Raw genomic sequence first — 5,749 nt, forward strand, 5'->3', positions numbered from 1 at the left:
TAAAGAGCTTCCAAGACAGGCAGGAACTGAAAGAATATGTGACCTCCAAACCAGCTCTGCAAGAAATTTTAAGGGGGACTCTTAAAACTCCCCTTTAAGAAGAAGTTCAAGTAACTCTGAACGTGAATGGACTTAATGACCCCATCAAAAGGCGCAGAGTTTCAGACTGGATAAAAAAACAGGACCCATCTATTTGCTGTCTACAAGAGACTCATTTTAGACAGAAGGACACCTACAACCTGAAAATAAAAGGTTGGAGAACCATTTACCATTCAAATGGTTCTCAAAATATACCCTAAAAACTACAGAACACTTCTGAAAGAAATTGAGGAAGACACAAAGAGATGGAAAAATATTCCATGCTCATGGATTGGCAGAATTAATATTGTGAAAATGTCAATGTTACCCAGGGCAATTTACACGTATAATGCAATCCCTATCAAAATACCATGGACTTTCTTCAGAGACTTAGAACAAATTATTTTAAGATTTGTGTGGAATCAGAAAAGACCCCGAACAGCCAGGGGAATTTTAAAAAAGAAAACCATATCTGGGGGCATCACAATGCCAGATTTCAGGTTGTACTACAAAGCTGTGGTCATCAAGACAGTGTGGTACTGGCACAAAAACAGACACATAGATCAATGGAACAGAATAGAGAACCCAGAAGTGGACCCTGAACTTTATGGTCAACTAATATACGATAAAGGAGGAAAGACGATCCACTGGAAGAAAGACAGTCTCTTCAATAAATGGTGCTGGGAAAATTGGACATCCACATGCAGAAGAATGAAACTGGACCACTCTCTTGCACCATACACAAAGATAAACTCAAAATAGATGAAAGATCTAAATGTGAGACAAGATTCCATCAAAATCCCAGAGGAGAACACAGGCAACACCCTTTTTGAACTTGGCCACAGTAACCGGAGAAGGACAAACAGTGTATGGTCTCATTCATTTGGGGAATATGAATAATAGTGAAAGGGAATATAAGGGAAGGGAGAAGAAATGTGTGAGAAATATCAGAAAGGGAGACAGAACATAAAGACTTCTAACTCTGGGAAATGAACTAGGGGTGGTGGAGGGGGAGGAGGGCGGGGGGTGGGGGTGAATGGGTGACGGGCACTGAGGGGGACACTTGACGGGATGAGCACTGGGTGTTATTCTGTATGTTAGTAAATTGAACACCAATAAAAATTAATTTATTAAAAAAAAGTTGCCATTCATATCAGCCTATATTATGGATCTTCCCTGAATGTTTATATGCTCGGTATAGGGGAAAATGATGTCTCATTTAATTAGATTTATTCCACGAATAGTTCTTTGTCCTGCATGCTCAAGTATTGCCATTCAGGGCAGGCCGGGTGGCTCAGTGGTTTAGCACCGCCTTCGGCCCAGGGCATGATCTTGGAGTCCCGGGATCAAGTCCCACGTCGGGCTCCCTGCATGGAGCCCACTTCTCCCTCTGCCTGTGTCTCTGCCTCTCTATCTATCTATTTATCTCTCATGAATAAATAAATGAAATTTTTTAAATGAGTATTGCCATTCATACAACAGTCTGGTGGTATGGTTATTTCTGGACTTCTAATATGGTAAACATGGAGGTAACTAAGGGCATCATAAAAATGAAATATTCCTTGAACTTCAGGTAAACTGCACAACTCACAGGTTGCCATTCATATACTATTATGTGTGTATGTGTAATTCTGATCTCCTGAGGTTCATATAGGGGTAAGAGATTACTGAATGAAAGTAGACATATTCAGGGGCACCTGGTTGGCTCAGTTGGTTAAGCATCTGCCTTCACCTCAGGAGTCCCACATTGGGCTCCCTGCTCTATGGGGAGTCTACTCCTCCCTCTCCCTCTGTTCCTCCCCCCAGCTTGTGCTGTCTTTCTCAAATAAATAAATAAAATCTTTTTTAAAGGAAGTAGATATATTTGATGCATATATGCATACACTGCACAAATGAATGGATTTCATTGACTATTTGGTCTAGTCTTTGACGTTTTCTAGACTCCTCTCTTCTTAAAGTTGTAAGTAATGCCCACATGAAAGGCTTATTCCATGCATACTTCGGTGCACTGCACACCTGAAGTAGTGCCATTCACTGTCTTACCTACTCTGTGGATATTTATGGGCTCCTCACTTCTTACCGTGGAGGTATATAATGGCCACAATAAACTAGACTGATTCTCTCTGCTGTTTACTGCACTCCAAACCCATTTAGTACCCTTCATATCCCAGTCTGCACCATGGATCTTTCTGTCCATGCTAATGGAGAGGTATATCTGGGACACACAGAAGTAGATGGAGTTTGTTTGCATGCACTGCATAGTCAAGTTATGTGATTCACATCCTAGTCTTTGCCATGGAGTTTTTGGATTCCTGACGTGGTCAATGTGGAAGAAGTGATGGTCACATGAATGTAGACTGGGTCCATGTGGAGCTGTGTGCTCTGCACACTCAAGGGTGCTATTGACATCTCATTTTATGACACGGATCTTTCTGTATCCTCATTGCACAATTGGGGAAGCAAGTGATGGCATGTGAAAGTCAGTTTATTCCATTTATGCTTGGGTATGCATGAGAAGCAGTTGGTTGAGCTAAGACTTAGAAGCAAAGAAACTAAAGAAAAAAAACTAAAAAAAAAAACCGGAAAACTAAAAAAAATTAAAAAAAAAAAAGAAGAAGCAAAGAAACTGAACAGGATCATCCTCAGAGGGCCAAGGTCACCAAACTCCACCAGCCTACTTCCATTTGTTATCTTCTCAGGAAAATCAGAAATCTTTTTTGTCTTTTTAACAGTTTTCCACTCCCTTGAAAACATTCCCACTATTTTGGTTTTAATCTGAGGCAAAAATACAATTTCCTAAGCACTTGCCATGTTTGGACACACTACTAAGCCCTTTACATAGTTTATCTCATTTATTCATTTCCATGGTCTCCCAAGTCAGATATTAGTCATATCTCATTTTTTAAAATGAGAAAATTGAGCTTTTTTTCACCCTCTCCACCCCTTCTCAGCACTGCTCTGGCTGCACCCATCTTGGTCTCAGCTCTGGGCTCCTGCTATGCAAGCACCACCATCCTCTTTCTCCAGCCACTATCACAATCATCTCCTGGGACCTCAACAGATAGGATGAGGTGTTATCCAACATCTACAAGATCTGGGAGATTACATATGGGCTGTGCCTGGAGGTGGGGGAGAGGATGGTCAGAACAGAGGGTAACACCGATGCCTCGCTCATTGGTGAAATGCCTCCACAGAAGGCCCTGAGGGTGAAGGTTACAGAAAGTACAGTCAGCAGTGGTATAGATACTGTCCTGAACCATCACCTGCAGAAACCAGCTGCACAACAGAAGCCTACAAGAAAGTATGTCAAAGATTACACGAGATCAATCAAAGACAAACTTGAAGAACAGAGGCCAGAAAGAGTAAAACCCTTCATGACCGGGGCTACAGAACAAACCAAGCACATCCTCACTAATTGCAAAAACCTTTATTGAGGAAAACATGAACCCAGATGGCAGGGCTGCTCTGCTGGACTTGAGGGTGGTGAGACCCCATATAGGATTTTCTTTAAAGATGGTTTAGAAATGGAAAAATGTTAATGAATTTGGCTATTACTTTGGATGTATCACCTGTTGTCATAACTGGCTGCTGTTCCTCATCCATATAATACCAGGACTTTGATGAATGAGACTGAGGTCATCTTGGGCTCTTCATTTATTTTAACATTGATTTATTTGGAGTGGAGGCATTTAAAAAAAAAGAAAAAAGAAATATGTCAAGTATGTTGTCTACAAATAAAATACATTTAAACTAAAAAAAATGAGGGGACACCTGGGTGGCTGAGTCGTTTGAACAGCTAACTCTTTTTTTCTGCTCAGGTCATGATCTTGGAGTCATGTGGTCAAGCCCCACATCAGGCTCTGTGATTAATGGGGAATCTGCTTGATATTCTCTCTCTCTCTCTCTCTCTCTCTCTCTCTCTCTCTCTCTCTCTCCCTCCCTCCCCTCCCTCTGCCCTTCCCCCTGATCACGCACTCTTTCCCTCCCTCCCTCTCTCCAATGGGTAAATGGCTCTTCAAGGGAGAAAAATAGACTAAACAAACAAGGAAACTGAGGCACTTAAATGGCTCTTAAGTAATAAAGCCAAGATTTAAATTTAGGCCAATCTGAAACCAGAACTCAAAGTACATGATCTTGTTAATACGTCTTTAAACTGTGTTGTCGTTCTACTAATGGTCTTTTGAGCAGAGAAATTTAACTGCTTCATAAATATTACATTTTGGAAAAATGGAAAGTTCATTGAAGGAAAATGTGAGCCAGAAGATCTCAGACTGTCATGTGTATAAAGTGTTGTATTAATTAATGTGCTCCAGTGGCTGAGATTCCATTCTTTTCAAAAGAGATTAAATTTTAAGATTTAAAAAATTATGATTGTAGCCTGCACTTGGATCTTTGCCTAATATGACAGTCAAGTGTGACTGAAGCATAAAGGGTTTACGCACCCCTCTCAGAGGGAGCTCAGTTCACCTTGTGAAAAGTGAGTTACTGCAGAGATAAAAAGAATGTGTCTAGAGGAAGCTATTGTAGCCATGTCTTCTTCCTGCTGGGCCTGAGCCTTCATGCAGATCCTGAGACCATATATCATGACTTTTCTAAAAGCACCATTATAGGGATGCCTGAGTGGCTCAGAGGTTGAGCGTCTGCCTTTTGCTCAGGGCGTGATCCTGGGATCCAGGATCGAATCCCACGTCGGGCTCCCTGCATGGAGCCTGCTTCTCCTTCTGCCTGTGTCTCTTCCTCTCTCTGTGTGTCTCTTGTGAATAAATAAATAAAATCTTAAAAAAAAAGCACCATTATATGAATTAAATAAGTAAATCATTGAAAAGTGAAATTAAACTGAAATTCCTAGGGAAAAAAATGAGTACTCTAGGACACAATGTAGCTAAATTAGGCCAACATAATTAAGTTCTAGCTTTTAGATCACTCTAGTTTGTCTATCGATGTAGTATTGAATTGCTAACAAATTAGGGATATCTGGTCTTCACCCACAAGCTTCTGTTTATAAACACCAGATATTTCTGATACCACTACTTTTGCTGGGGAGGTTTAATTTTGCCTTGCAGTTTAATAGGATTGGAGTAGTTGGAATATATTCTCAGAGCTGAAGTATTCCTGAGCTTATAGAACAACCAGTAATAAGTACACTTATCTTAAAAGTGAAGTTCAGTGGTGAGCAATTCTATGAATAGTGCCTTTTAACCTACACAATACCACCCTTGACTGATTTTCTTTTTTGGAGTGTCTAGGTTCAGTTCAAAGGATTTCAGCATGAAGTACACAAATAGCAAGTTTTGGTATTAATTTATTTTCACCGTGTTTCCCCATTCCTGTGTATATGTGTGTGTACAAACACCAACAATCTTCTTTTAATATAGAAATATAAATAATGCCCACAAAAGAAGAGCTAGTCTACTTTCCTTAGGTGTTTAAGTTATTGTTCAAATAAAAGTGTCAACAACACCATCACAGTCTAGCTGCCTCAAACCTAAAGATGTCTCCTGAACCTTGGATTTTTTTTCATTTACTCTGTTCCTGAGTCTCTGCTGTGACTTAGTATGGAAACACACACCTTGTTTGGTTTGCAATCTAAAAGAGACAGTTTATGTCATGATTCCTTTAGAGTTTATGTTAATAATGCATCTTTTGGATTTCTGCTTCTAGCCAAGATGGA

At 40.2% G+C, this 5,749-nt stretch overlaps 1 pseudogene; it reads left to right on the forward strand.

Moving 5' to 3' along the window:
- Positions 1-1,601: 1,601 nt before the first annotated feature.
- On the forward strand, positions 1,602-3,617 carry LOC129517858 (translationally-controlled tumor protein-like; annotated as a pseudogene).
- Positions 3,618-5,749: the final 2,132 nt, after the last annotated feature.

This window comes from Nyctereutes procyonoides, unplaced genomic scaffold, assembly GCF_905146905.1.
Source record: "Nyctereutes procyonoides isolate TBG_1078 unplaced genomic scaffold, NYPRO_anot_genome, whole genome shotgun sequence".
Lineage (NCBI taxonomy): Eukaryota > Metazoa > Chordata > Mammalia > Carnivora > Canidae > Nyctereutes > Nyctereutes procyonoides.